This window comes from Rhineura floridana, chromosome 4, assembly GCF_030035675.1.
Source record: "Rhineura floridana isolate rRhiFlo1 chromosome 4, rRhiFlo1.hap2, whole genome shotgun sequence".
In the NCBI taxonomy this organism is placed as follows: Eukaryota; Metazoa; Chordata; class Lepidosauria; order Squamata; family Rhineuridae; genus Rhineura; species Rhineura floridana.
The window spans coordinates 59,417,427-59,432,950 of NC_084483.1; the positions used below are offsets into that span (position 1 = coordinate 59,417,427).

At 41.7% G+C, this 15,524-nt stretch overlaps 1 protein-coding gene and 1 long non-coding RNA gene across 17 annotated transcripts in view; both read left to right on the forward strand.

The window, feature by feature from the left end:
• Window positions 1-15,524, forward strand: part of RIMS1 (regulating synaptic membrane exocytosis 1) — a 542,374-nt gene that overhangs the window by 119,877 nt on the left and 406,973 nt on the right. The gene's annotated exons all lie outside the window — the stretch shown is intronic.
• The window catches only part of LOC133383093 (uncharacterized), a 28,084-nt gene continuing 13,124 nt past the window's right edge, over window positions 565-15,524 (forward strand). The window contains exons 1-2 of the long non-coding RNA XR_009762176.1: window positions 565-646; window positions 8,834-8,883. This is a non-coding gene — a long non-coding RNA (uncharacterized LOC133383093). The remainder of the gene's footprint in view (window positions 647-8,833; window positions 8,884-15,524) is intronic.

Genomic DNA, 15,524 nt, shown 5'->3' on the forward strand with positions numbered 1-15,524 from the left:
CTCAATATCTCATTGACCAATTTCCCATATGAACTGACCCAAACCCTGCATTCATCTTCATGTGCCCCCTTCATGGGAGGCTGGGAGGGTGGCAACATGAGAATGAGCCTTTTCGGTAGTAGCCCCCCCCCCCCCGGCTGTGGAATGCTGTCCCCAGGGAGGCATACACTTTCTTTATCCATCTCTTTAGACCCTAGGCAAAAACCTTCCTTTTCATTCAGACTTTTGGCCCTTGATGTGGGCTGTTTTAGTTATCTCTTTTTATTTGGGTTTTAAGTTTTTTAATCTGTTTTATACTATATTTGTTTACTATATTTGTTGTAAGATTCCTAGAGACCATTGGGTATGAGGTGAATAGATGGTGGTGATGATGATAGTAGATTTAGAATAATAAAGACAATACTAGAACATCAAACCAACAAGAGTAACAATGCCGGTACGAAAGGTAGGACTCTAGCCCATGAGAGCTTAGTTCAGAATACATTTGATAGACTTTTAAGTGCCACAAGGCTCTCTGTTTATTTGTTATTCCTCTAGGAAAACAAAGCAATGAGTTGGATTCAAAGAATGTTGAGCAGAAAGGAAATTAGCTACTTGCGCTGTTCTGCAGAGCACTGGTGGAAGAGTTTATGCAGTGCTAGAAGAGGTAGGTTGTATAGACATTTGTATATTTCTGCTTATTGCAGGGGATAGAACATCTTTTGGATTTAGTTTCATTTTTCTTGTGAAACACTCCAGCATGAGATGTAAGAGCTACCCTTTTGGATCAGCAATATATCAAGCGCTGCAGATGAGGATTATGTCTGAGACATCTGTTCTTTTTGGAAACAATTCATATAGACACTGTAAAATAGGGATGGGGAACCTCAGACCTAGGGGCCAAATGAGATCCTCTGAATCTCTCTACCTAACCTGTAGAACTCTCCGCAGGCCACACCCCTCATTAGTCCTGCTCCTTACTTTCCTCGAGTGCTTTTTCTTGGCTGGAATGCATCCTTGAAGTGTGGTGATGTCTTTGTTTACCAGCATGGAGCACGAGGTGTGTGGGGCTATGTGCATAGAAACATTTGACTAGTGCATGGCTGGAACATAGCCTGCTTTACAAGGATCAGTCACATCCATTGATCCGCCCACATTTATCTCTGCCCTGATCACCAGTGTCTGGAAGGTTGCACATGAAAGAATGTGGCCCTTGGACCCAAAATATCAAGGAAGTGAATGTCAGCTAATCTAAGAGGTGAGCAATTCCAGAGGAATAACAGCACTAGTACTACAGAAAAGGGTTAGGAGCAGTCAGATACTCTCACTGTGAAGGAAGGGAAAGGAGCAATACTTGAAGAATGTGTGTGTGTTATGTACCTTCAAGTTGATTACGACTTATGGCGACCCTATTAATCAGCGACTTCCATAGCATCTGTTGTAAACGACCCTGTTCAGATCTTATAAGTTCAATTGTGTGGCTTCCTTTATAGAATCAATCCATCTCTTGTTTCGTCTTCCTCTTGTTCTATTCCCTTCTGTTTTTCCCAGCATTATTGTCTTTTCAAGTGAATCATGTCTTCTCATTATGTGTCCAAAGTATGATAACCTCAGTTTCATCATTTTAGCTTCTAGTGATAGTTCTGGTTAAATTTGTTCTAACACCCAATTATTTGTCTTTTTTGCAGTCCATGGTATCTGCAAAGCTGTCCTCCAACACCACATTTCAAATGAGTTGATTTTTCTCTTATCCACTTTTTTCACTGTCCAACTTTCACATCCATACACAGAGGTTGTGCATACCATGGTCTGAATGATCCTGACTTTAGTGTTCAGTGATCCATCTTTGCATTTGAGGACCTTTTCTAGTTCTCTCATAGCTGCCCTCCCCAGTCCTAGCCTTCTTCTAATTTCTTGACTATTGTCTCCATTTTAGTTAATGACTGTGCCAAGGTATTGCTAATCCTTGACAAGTTCAATGTCCTTATTGTTAAATTTAAAAAATGTAGATGTACCGCCTTCAAGTCGATTCCGACTTATGGCGACCCTATGAATAGGGTTTTCATGAGGCTGAGAGGCAGTGACTGGCCCAAGGTCACCCAGTGAGCTTCATGGCTATGTGGGGATTCGAACTCTGGTCTCCCAGGTCATAGTCCAACATTACTTTAGTTTTCTTGACATTCAGCTGTAGTTCTGCTTTTGTAGTTTCCTCTTTAACTTTCATCAGCATTCGTTTCACATCATTACATGTTTCTGCTAGTAGTATGATATCTTCAGCATATCTTAAATTATTGATATTTCTTCCTCCAATTTTCACACCTCCTTCATCTTGGTCCAGTCCTGCTTTCCATATGATATGTTCTGCATATAGAGTAAACAAATAGGGTGTTAAAATACATCCTTGTCTCACACCCTTCCCAAGGGGAACCAGTCAGTTTCTCCAGATTCTGTCCTTACAGTAGCCTCTTGTGCACAGTATAGGTTGCGCATCAGAACAAACAGATGTTGTGGCATCCCCATTTCTTTTAAAGCATTCCATAGTTTTTCGTGATCTACCCAATCAAAGGCTTTGCTGTAATCTATAAAGCACAGGGCGATTTACTTCTGAAATTCCTTCATCTGTTCCATTATCCAACGTATGTTTGCGATATGATCTCTGGTGCCTCTTCCCTTTTTAAATCCAGCTTGGACATCAGGCATTTTCCACTCCATACATGGTAAAGAGCCTTTGTTGTAGAATCTTGAGCATTACTTTACTTGCATGGGATATTAAGGCAATAGTTCGATAATTACTGCATTCCCTGGGATCCCCTTTCTTTGGAATTGGGATGTATATCGAACACTTCCAGTCTGTGGGCCATTGTTTTCTTTTCTATATTTGTTGGCAAGTTTTTGTCAAAATTTGGACAGATTCATTCTCGGTAGCTTGTATCAACTCCATTGGCATGCTATCTGTTCTTGGTGATTTGTTTCTTCCGAGTATTTTAAGAACGGCTTCCACCTCGCATTCTAAAATTTCTGGTTTGTCATCATATGGTTTTTCCATGAATGAATCTGTCATCCTTGCATCTCTTTTATAGAGTTCTTCAGTGTATTACTTCCATCTTCCTTTTATTTCATCTTGGTGAATCATTGTGTTCCCCTGTTGATTATTCAACTTCCCTCCTCTTGGTTTGAATTTCCCTTTCATTTCTCAAATCTTTTGGAATAGGGCTCTTGTTCTACATTTTTTAATATCCTCTTCTATTTCTGTACAATAATTATTGTAGTAGTACTTTTCGTTCCTAGGTACTAGTCGCTGTATTATTGCATTTAGGTTTCTGTGTTTCTCTCTCCTTTTGCTTCTGCCTTCCTTCTATCTTTAACCATTGTAAGAGTTTCATCAGTCATCCATTGAGGTCTTTCTCTCTTTTTGAGGTATTGTCTTTTTGTATTCTTCGCTGATAATGTCTCTGACTTCACTCCATAGTTCTTCTGGTTCTCTATCAGCTAGGTTTAAAGCTTCAAATCTGTTCCTTATTTGATCTTTAAATTCTTTTGGGATGTTATTTAAATTGTATTTTGGCATTATGATTGCTTTGTTCTTCTTCTTTAGCTTTACTCTGATTTTTGATATGACCAGTTCATGATCTGTACCACAGTCTGCTCTTGGTCTTGTTTTTGCAAAAAGTATGGAACTTCTTCATCTTCTAATTCCAATTATATAATCAATTTGATTCCTATGTTGACTATTTGGAGATGTCCATGTGTACAGTCGTCTTTTTGCTTGATCCAAAAATGTGTTTGCGAGAAATAAATTATTGGCTTCACAGAATCCAATGAGTCTCTTTCCTGCTTCATTTCTATCTCCTAAGCCCCATTTCTCCACAATTCCTAGTTCTTCTCTGTTCCCTACTTTTGCATTCCAGTTACCCATGATTATCAGAGCATCCTGTTTTAGTGTGTGATCAATTTCTTCCTGTACTTCTGAGTAAAATCTCTCGATTTCCTTTTCTGTGTTTGCCATTGGAGCATAGACTTGTATGATGGTTATGTTGATAGGTTTCCCTTTAAGTCTCATTGATATCACTCGCTCAGTCCTTGCGTTGTAACTCCTAATTGCTTTTGCCACATCACTTCTCGCTGTTGGAGCAACCCCATTTCTTCTTAATTTCTCATTCCTGCGTAAAATATTTTGTAGTTGCCTGATTGAAAGTTTCCCATTCCCGTCCATTTTAATTTGCTCATGCCAAGTATTGCAATATCCCAACTTCTTGGGAACAGTTTCAGTTGATGTGGCCTGATGATGTAGAGAAGGTGGTTGCGATGATGCGGCCAGCAACGTGTCCTCTTGACCTTTGCCCTTCTTAGCTTATTAAAGCTTGCCAAGGGGGTTTGACCGAGTGGATCCAGGTGTGGTCAATGCATCATTGCGGGAGGGAGTGGTTCCAGCCGCCTTGAAAGAAGCAGTGATCTGACCACTCCTGAGAAAGCTCACCCTGGACCCATTAGTTTGTGACAACTACTGACCGGTTCCAAATACCCCTTTTTAGGAAAGGTGATTGAGAGGGTTGTGGTGCAGCAGTTGCTAGTATTCTTGGATGAAACAGATTATCTTGACCCATCCCAGTCTGGGTTCAGGCCTGGTTATGGGACTGAATTGGCCTTGGTCACCCTGATGGATGACCTTTATTGGGAGAAGGACGGGGAGTGCGACCCTGTTATTCTTACTTGAGCTCTCAGCAGCTTTGATACCATTGACCATGGTATCCTTCTGGGCTGACTTGGTGAGCTAGGTATTGGAGGCACTGTTTCACAGTGGTTCTGATCCTATCTTAAGCGTCGCTCTCAGAGAATAGCATTGGGTGACTGTCTTTCGGTCCCCTGGCAGTTGTGCTGTGGGGTGCCGCAGGGTACCATCTTGTCTCCCATGCTGTTTAACATCTATATGAAGCCCTTGGGAGCAGTCATCAGGAGATTTGGGGTGAGGTGTCAGCAGAATGCTGATGATACCCAGCTCTATTTTTCCGTAACATCTGAATTGGGAGAGGCCATGCAAGCCCTTGACAGCTGCCTGGACTCGGTGGTGGGCTGGATGAGGTCCAATAAACTGAGCCTGAATCCTAGCAAGACGGAAGCACTGTGGGTTGGTGGTTCCCGAGTTCGGATAATTGGTCAGTTGCCTGCTTTGGATGGGGTTGTACTCCCTCTGAAAGAGCAGGTCCGTAGTCTGGGGGTGCTCCTGGATCCATCTTTGTCACTAGAGGCCCAGGTGACCTCTGTGGCTAGGAGTGCCTTTTACCAGCTTCGGATAGTAAGACAGCTATGGACGTTTCTGGACCGGGATAACCTGATCACTGTTGTCCATGCACTGGTAACCTCCAGGCTGGATTACTGTGATGCGCTCTATGTGGGGCTGCCCTTGAGGTTGGTCTGGAAGCTGCAGCTGGTGCAAAATGCAGTGGCGAGACTGCTCATTGGGGCAGGGTATTGCCAACATGTCACCCCACTGCTGAAAGAATTGCACTGGCTGTCCGTTTGCTACCGGGCCAAGTTCAAGGTTCTAGTTTTGGTGTACAAAGCTCTATACTGCTGGGGACTAGGATACCTGAAAGACTGTCTTACCCCTTATATACCCAGTCAATCACTGTGCTCTGCATGTGAGGGCCTCCTGCAGATATCATCTTATCAGGAGGTCCGTTCTGCACAACATAGGAAACGAACCTTTAGTGTGGCAGCACCTACCCTGTGGAATTCCCTCCCCTTAAATATTAGACAGGCACCATCTTTGTTATCTTTTTGGCACCTTTTGAAGACTTCCCTCTTTGAAGTTGAGACCTATCTCAGTCTGTGTCTGTGTTGGAATTGCTTTTTAATACGTTTTTATAAAAACAACACTTTTTTACCCTGTTTTAAAGATGTTTTTAAAGCTTTAAAAAAAATGTTTTAAAAGTTGTTTTGTTTTGGTGTATTTTAAGGTCTGTTTTTATGATGTTTTGATGTGTTTTTAGTGCTTTTGTTTGCTGCCCTGGGCTCCTGCTGGGAGGAAGGGCGGGATATAAATCAAATAATAAAATAAACAAACAAATAAATAAATAAATATTGATACATTCCGTTTCTTGCTTGACAATTTCTAACTTTCCCTGGTTCATGCTTCTCACATTCCATGTTCCTATTGTGTGTGTCGTACAACTCCAGACTCTCCTTTGGTGTCTGTGCACATCAACCTCCGGGCTTCCTTTCGGCTTTGACTCAGTTGCGTCATTAGTCACATCACTACTCGTACTTGTCTGTTGTTCTTTCTCAGTAGCTCACTGAGTGCCATTTGACCTGGGGGGTCTCATCTTCCAGCACTATCTCAAATTGCATTTTGGATAGTCTATTCATAGGATAAAAGGATAGTATTTTGGATAGTCTATTCATAGGCAACAGGTATTCAGAGGTGGTTTACCACTGCCTTCCTCTGAGTCTGGATGTATCCTAGTCTGCTGTCTCAGCTTTGACCAGTCCGCCTTCGGTGACCTTGCTAGGTGTCTAGCCACTTGGTCTAGACTCCTGACAGCATTTATCTCATTTCTTCGACACTCTCAAACCTCCTCACCACATTAAGGTGTGCATCCTCGAGAGGGCTGAAGAATGTACATATGTATTAATTGAATTGCAAAGTTCCTTGACAATTACGTATTTTTTTGGCTAAGAACTGTAATTGTGTATGGATATTTTACCAACTTCACAGACAGATGTTCGGATGTTTGAATGTTACTTATCAACCTAAAACCAGTACTGAACCTCCTCTTCTACTTGATACAGTATCTAATATTCTCTGAAATATGTTAGCAGATAACTTTGTTGTATAAATATTCAAGAAGTGGGTTTTGTTTTGTAGCAATGCAAAGAACTTGTACTGTTTGTGACATATATCTAACCCCCCCCCCAGCCTTGGTAAGGTGTATCTTTAAAAAAAAAAAAGTGTGTGGTCTTGAATGATAAACTACTACTTTTGTAGCTTTTGAACAGTGAGCAAGAAAGGTGAGAGATGAGGGGAAATTATAATTTATTTCCCCCTTTTTTTACATTGAGTTTTTAAATGAATTTTCAAGGATTACAGTACTATTATATAGGGCACAACATTTATTATTGGCCCAGTACAGTTCTCTGTTATATTCCATGGGATCTTCAAGGAGAGTATATGAGGCTGCTGTTCAGGATGTGACCCAGCTGGGATTGTGTAATGGTGCCAGTTGTATAAATTTGCATTTCTTTGTGGTGATGCATATCTGATGGCTGTTAATCTCTGTGGCTCTGGCAGCTCAAACCAGGCTTGACCATGTTGCCAACTCATTGGCAGGTCTGTATACCGCAAGAGATCATATGGGGGCCAAAAGGCTTCTGAACCTAGTACTACAGTACTAAGTGCACTCTTACTCGGAAGCAAGTTTCACTGAAATCAATGGGGCTTATATAAACACATGTCAGATCAGAGAGTGTGTATTATTCATTACTTCTAGAAGACACCAGTGCATTAAAATATGTATTTGAAGAGACCCTCTAACTAGCAAACACTAGAATGGGGTAGGGAACAGAGTTTAGAAATGCAAATGGTTAAGCAGTATATAAATGTCTTAAATAAACATACATTTCTTCCCTTAAGGGCCAGATTTGTACCTGCCAAACCCTTCAAGGTCCAAATGGACAGGGTCAGAAGCAAAGGAGACAGGTCTAAAAAGGGGATTAAACATCATGTTCTTACCTTTTTGATACAAATAAAGGAACTGATCTGCTTAGAGTGGCCTCCACCTCCCCATGTGGCCACCCCTATCCTCAAGCCACAACCTCTTTCTAATGGTTGCAGACTCTTTGTCTTTGTGAGTCTTGCTAAGCCAAAGGCTGTACTGATGTTGATTATACTCTGTAGATCTTTGTGTTAATTTCCCCATGATGCATTGTAAAGCAGATTTGTCTTATAAAAGTAATGTGACAAATGACTTTTAAATATGGTACATAAAGCACTGTTCTGGCAGTATTTAGATAACAAAATTAAATATGAAAAAAGGAAAATACTTGTAAATGTAAGAGCGTAATCCTGAGTAAATAAAACAGACATTCTGGTGGCATGTTTAAATATCATTTGTCTAAAACTGAATATTGAAAAAAGCATAGTGATTTTAAAAGTCTATATTTGGATTATCTTGGAGGACATTAAGTTCCGTTTGTTGGTGTTGTTGGACCTCCTTTCATTATAAAATGTACTGAAATCTCATCTGTAGTCATAAAGCAGCATTTCGCTTCAGTAGTATGTGTGTATATGTACAAAGAAGAACTGAAAAGGGGTTGAATGGGCAGTCGGCAGTCATTCATTGTCAATGATTACTAGTCATTCATAAAAACTGTAGAGCTGAGAGCTGGAGCCAGAAGAAACAGCTTTTGAAACTGGAATGGAAGTTCCATGCTTATTTGCATAATCAGAAGAGATTTTAGAAGCTGTTCAAATGCTGCATGATGAATATAATGAGATGTATGATAAATCTGTGAGCAATGTTTTTTAAAAAGTGCCTGGAATAAATAAAATCTAGCTTCATTCTTCACCCGTCACAATTTCATGCACAAACCATTTGCTTAACTTTTTTTACTTTCTGTCTGATCACAGCTAAAATCAGTTCATAGATTATTTTTTACTTCCAAGTGTATAAAGGAAATAATTCTGATTTATCAGCTGAGAAACTGCACCCCAAACTATAATATGGCAGATAGACTATTTTTATCAGCTTCACTTCTTGGCTCTATTCTAGTTTTCCAAGGTCAGTTACTAATCTTCTTTGCTGTTCTGTTTTTACCAATTCTTTTTTGATTCTATCAATTTATTATTGTCTTGCAGATACTGATCAATATTCAGCCTTTCCAAGTGCAAATGTGGATGCTCAACAGGTATAGCTTTCTTGTTGGTAGTATACATACTTCAGGAGTCCCCAAGATTTTGGGGCCCATAGGCACATTTGAAACTTTGGAGGGTCATGAGTACCATTACAGAATGACTATCATGGAGCTTGTGCCTATTCACAAAACACTTATTTCACAAAAGGCAAACTGGTGAGTCTGACAGACTGGTAACTTGCCCAAGAACTTGAATAAAAGATACAGGTGGGTTCCCAGCCTCAAAACACAAAACCACTCATTTAAACCCATAGTTTTCTGCTCCATTTCACATAAGGCAAGCTAATTGGTGATTTCCTCAATGAATTCCTCTAAAATTATTTTTATTTCCCCAATTCAATTTTCCACAAATTCATTAGCTAAATCCATTCCTATTCAATTAAATCTCAATTGCCAGCCAACTCCCTCCCTCCCTCCCTCCCTCCCTCCCTGGAGATACTCACCCCCCATGCATACTCTTTTTTGCCCAGGATAGTTGCCTGAATGAGCACACAAGTGTGCGCGCATGTGCGTGCGCGTGCACACACACACACACACAAATAATTGCCCCCAAGCTCATTCTTAGCATTCTCTTTCTTGTACACACATACACCATTCATCTCCCTCGCACACACACACTCCTCCTTCCTTTCTCTTAGCTCTGGTTGCTCCATTGCTCTCCCTGTTCTCCCTTCCACAAAGGTTACCAGGCAGTGGTGGCAGCAGAGCCCCTTTCCTTCCTCCCTTTCTTTTTTTTAGTGGATGGGTAGGCAGGCAGACATGCTTTAGAGTAAAGCACTGGTGAGGTTCCAACCATCCACTATCTTAATTTCCTAGAATGCCTGTGGGGAAGTAAAGATGGTGGGTGACTGGAGACAGCTTTAGAACAACCGGCTATCCTCCATCAGAAAAAAAAATAAAGTTGATGGGAGCAGAGCTTCACATTTTAGAAGGCAGATCTACTACTTTATGTTTATAAGCACTTTGTAATACACTATTTTATAATTTATTTATGGGAACATAATGGTAAACCAGTCTAAAAGCATTAATAAATTCAAGCTGGGATACATATCTCCTAAACAAGCTGCCTTGACAAAGAAAGATACTAGGTTGGAGTGATTTAACTTCCCCTGCCCCCCCAAAAAAGCAGTTGTTTTGTGAACCTTTTAGGGACTGAAGCTAAAATATTAGGAAACTTGGTGGTAGCTTTTAAATCCATTATGGAAGTGAAGTAAGAGTGTAGATCACTAAACAAGAGGCAGTGTGCTGTCTGGACACACTCAGTTTCACTCAAAAAATTCATCTGATTATCAGAGAGATTTCTCAGCAAAGACTTTCAACATAACTTCAATGAATAAATCATTAAGTAGTACATCCTTATCTCCTTGAAATTTTTGTGTGAAAAAAGGTCCCTTATGTCAACAGTTCTTAAAGAAAAATATATATACTACAAACAAACTTTATCATATTGCTGACTGCCAATCCCATCTGTTCAAATTTTATAGGTCAGCTGTTCCTTATAAAGGAAAACTCGTGTGTTGAATTAAGAAGCACAGGATTTAAAGTAAATGGAGTGCGGTGGTGGTTCTTGTGTGCAAGTTAATTATTTCCAAAAGCATTCTCAAGGTCACGTTTTCAAGTTTTCCTCCACAACTTACAAATTTAGAAAACGCCATCCAACAATCGCATAGCTGCCAACATGCTTTGGTAATGGTTGGTTGTAAAGAAACATAGAGCGTTGGCAGATGTTTGATTAGAATGTGGCACTTTTTCATTAGAATGTCCCAGAAAGACTGATTTCTTACAAGAGCAGAACAAGTACTATGTGGCACCTGTAACATGGAAATCACACCTTGAACTTGTCCTGACAGCAAATCGGCAACCAGTGCAGAGGTATTATGTGCTTGTAAGCAATCATGCCACAGCATTCAGCACTAATTGCCGTGCCTGGGTCAGGTTGTGCTGCATGGGGATTTCTGTGACCTTGGCTGACTGGCTGCCAGGATTTTTTTAGTTTTGGCTTAGGAAGCCTGACTGGTTGTGGGCTGCTGAGTTTCCTGCCTTGCTCATAGGAATTGAGTTGGTATGGTACTGCATTTAGGAAATCATCACTGTCTTTTCTTTTTCTGTTTGCATTTTCATTTACCTTTAACCTCACTCCCTTACTATGGCTATAGAAGCAACAACAGTGGTTCCATGTGCTCAGCTCAACCCCCTTAAACCCACTGATGATACACCTTGTTGGTTGCATAACGGTTTGTTTTGTGCCCAATAGCGGTAAAAGAGAATTCACATACTGGGAAGTGTGGCTGCAATTGTTGTTCTCAAGCGCTGTCTGTGAAGGTGGACCAAACTATGTGTGTTTTCTGTCTGTCAATTATTACTCGCTGGAATTGTGTTGGCTGTCAAAGTGAGTTTATAGCAGCCCACAAGGTAGACAGAAAAGGGTAGAGAATCTTCATTTCTCAGACCTCTTTCTAAATGAAGGGTCAAATCTGTAAAGTTTGGAGCAGCCATGTAAAAACGTAGGGGCAGGACATTCCAGCCAGGGGGTTGCCAACCCTACTTGGTTATGGACATCTCTGTAGAGGATCCCTAGTCAAGCTTTACCAACAGCACAATTTAAACCATATCTACTCAGAAGTAAGTCCTATTGAGTTCTAAGTGTGTTTACAATTGCAGCCTTCAGGGGCATCCATCTTTACTCCTGAGTGCTCCCATCTAACATCTCCACAACACTAGGCTCCTTTCTTTCTACAATGGCTTTCTGGTGACTGGCCTGACCTGAGGGCACTTAAACCCTTATTTCGAGAAGGAAGTAGGCTAGATTAAATGTTCCCTACCCAGGCTCTGTCTTTTAGCTAAGATTTCTGTCTTAATTTCCAATCAGAGATATGCTTTTGTTTGAATTGTATGCTCGAAGCAACTGTGGTTGATGCTTAAGGTATCATGCTTAATGACATGGGCCCGTCCCTGTGACATCACTTGAGCCCACCCCATGACATCACTATGGGGAGTCCCCATGACAGTACAACCTGCCTCTGTGACATCACTAGGGCCCGGCCCTGAAATCTCAGGGTTTGGTATGCTTCTGACCTGGCAACCCTACTTTCCATTGGACCACTGGTGGTCTGCATAGTGAGGCTGTTCCGGAAGAATGAATGGAACATTGCATCACCAGCCTCACTCTGTCCTCAGTCAGATCCTACTTGCCTGCCTTCATATTTACAACCAGTCCGGGGGATGGCACTGCCTCTTACCTCCTCCTTAGCCTCTAGATGTCCCTTGCAGAGCTCAGCAGGGTGGAAGATGGAGACAGAATTAGTTGGCTCTGCCTGTCATTGAACCTAAGAACATAAGAAGAGCCTGCTGGATCAGGCCAGTGGCCCATCTAGTCCAGCATCCTGTTCTCACAGTGGCCAACCAGGTGCCTGGGGGAAGCCCGCAAGCAGGACCCGAGTGCAAGAACACTCTCCCCTCCTGAGGCTTCCGGCAACTGGTTTTCAGAAGCATGCTGCCTCTGACTAGGGTGGCACAGCACAGCCATCACGGCTAGTAGCCATTGATAGCCCTGTCCTCCATGAATTTGTCTAATCTTCTTTTAAAGCCGTCCAAGCTGGTGGCCATTACTGCATCTTGTGGGAGCAAATTCCATAGTTTAACTATGCGCTGAGTAAAGAAGTACTTCCTTTTGTCTGTCCTGAATCTTCCAACATTCAGCTTCTTTGAATGTCCACGAGTTCTAGTATTATGAGAGAGGGAGAAGAACTTTTCTCTATCCACTTTCTCAATGCCATGCATAATTTTATACACTTCTATCATGTCTCCTCTGACCCGCCTTTTCTCTAAACTAAAAAGCCCCAAATGCTGCAACCTTTCCTCGTAAGGCAGTCGCTCCATCCCCTTGATCATTCTGGTTGCCCTCTTCTGAACCTTTTCCAACTCTAGAATATCCTTTTTGAGATGAGGCGACCAGAACTGTACACAGTATTCCAAATGCGGCCGCACCATAGATTTATACAACGGCATTATGATATCAGCTGTTTTATTTTCAATACCTTTCCTAATTATCGCTAGCATGGAATTTGCCTTTTTCACAGCTGCCGCACACTGGGTTGACATTTTCATCGTGCTGTCCACTACAACCCCGAGGTCTCTCTCCTGGTCGGTCACTGCCAGTTCAGACCCCATGAGCGTATATGTGAAATTCAGATTTTTTGCTCCAATATGCAAAATTTTACACTTGTTTATATTGAATTGCATTTGCCATTTTTCCGCCCATTCACTCAGTTTGGAGAGGTCTTTTTGGAGCTCTTCGCAATCCCTTTTTGTTTTAACAACCCTGAACAATTTAGTGTCGTCAGCAAACTTGGCCACTTCACTGCTCACTCCTAATTCTAGGTCATTAATGAACAAGTTGAAAAGTACAGGTCCCAATACCGATCCTTGAGGGACTCCACTTTCTACAGCCCTCCATTGGGAGAACTGTCCGTTTATTCCTACTCTCTGCTTTCTGCTTCTTAACCAATTCCTTATCCACAAGAGGACCTTGTGATGTTCCTATATATTAGTGTATATATGGTAAGTGCTGGTTGTTTAGAGTATACATGGTAAGTAGTGAAAGAGGAGGGGGAGTGAATGGGCAATAGAATGCTTGATGATTGGCTGAATGTTTAAAATGGCTGACAGTATAAATGAAAGGATGACAGGTAAATCTGGGTGAATGTGAGGTGGTGAATTATGGAATCTGGGAGGAGAAGAGAAAGAGTGGATTGCTTGGTGGGGTTTGAGAGAGTTGTTTGCCAGGAGAGCGTGAAGAAGGAGGGAGGTGGAGTTCAGATTAGTATTGAGTAAAACCATATGCTTATATGCCTTAAGAAGAAATATTGTTAATCTTGTTAGCTTTGTTATCTGTAATAAATACTTAATTTGGTTTACCAAAGGCCTGATCCTTGGCTGGGGTTTCACAGACCAGAAGGGAGGGTAAGGTAATGACCAAGGCTGAAGGGGAACTGTAACAAATGGTGGCAGCAGTGAAGAGAATATCAATACCAGTATTCAGAGTCTCTGGGAATACTAGTATTGGGACGTTACTGGTGGTTGCCTAGCAGGGGGATCTGTTGAGATCTGTGCTAGAGCGGGGAGAGAAATCATAAGAGAGAGCAGTCCGGACTGGTGGAGTCCCTGGTGGTGCCTAGAGACAGGCAGTAACCACGAGCAGGTAGGAACCTGACAGGGAGAGCCAGAGAAGGACGCCTCACAGACCTCTCCTCTTATTCCATGACTGCTAAGCTTCCTCAGAAGCCTTTGGTGAGGTACCTTGTCAAACGCTTTTTGAAAGTCTAAGTACACTATGTCCACTGGATCACCTCTATCTATATGCTTGTTGACACTCTCAAAGAATTCTAATAGGTTACTGAGACAGGACTTTCCTTTGCAGAAGCCATGCTGGCTCTGCTTCAGCAAGGCTTGTTCTTCTATGTGCTTAGTTAATCTAGCTTTAATAATACTTTCTACCAGTTTTCCAGGGACAGAAGTTAAGGTAACTGGCCTGTAATTTCCAGGATCCCCTCTGGATCCCTTTTTGAAGATTGGCGTTACATTTGCCACTTTCCAGTCCTCAGGCACGGAGGAGGACCCGAGGGACAAGTTACATATTTTAGTTAGCAGATCAGCAATTTCACATTTGAGTTCTTTGAGAACTCTCGGGTGGATGCCATCCGGGCCCGGTGATTTGTCAGTTTTTATATTGTCCATTAAGCCTAGAACTTCCTCTCTCGTTACCACTATTTGTCTCAGTTCCTCTAGCTCCACCTACTGCTGGTCCTCCTGCTTTCCACATTATTTGTTCTAATGGGTACCAGCCACTACTAGGTCCAAGGACCACAGTTTGAGAACTTTGACTATTTTCCAATACATTCAGGAGAAAGATGCATCACCATTATGTCAGCTAAATGTCTGCCATATCCTATACTTGTCCAGCCGAGAAAAAGAAGGTGCTCCAAAAAGCTCATAATTTTTATTTACTTATTAAATTTATATCCCACCCTTCCTCCTAGAAGGAGCCCAGGGTGGCAAACAAAAGCACTAAAAGCACTTTAAAAATCTCACTCATGTCCAGGTTTAGCTAAAAGTGGTGTTTTTTTAACTTTTAAACACCAACAAAAAAAGGTGTTGGAGATTTGCGCACGCACACATTTAGGAAACTTTTTCACCCCTAACAAAATGAGCCCTCACTTTTTGACACTTTTTCACACTCTGTCTTGAAAGGGTGTAAAATGGTTTGCAAGTGAGTGTAGGAGTCAGGTGGGGGAAGAGGTAATGCATTAGCTAGGCAACTGGGGTCATGCTTCCCTCGAATTCAGAATGCACATGCCATTGAAAGGAATGCAGTGCAGCAAAACACCACCTGATTTCAGTTGTGTGTTTTGTAGGGACTCAGAGGAAGGCTATGGTAAACCACCTCTGAACACTGCTTACCAGGAAAACCCTATTCATAGGGTCGCCATGAGTCGGAATCGACTTGAAGGCAGGCCATTTCCATTTTTTCATTTGGTAGGGAAGGGGGTAATTCGATTCAGTTTGTATTTAAAGGCAAACATACCTAATTTGCACTTTTTGAAACAATATGAGAACTGACACAGAGTCATCCTCTG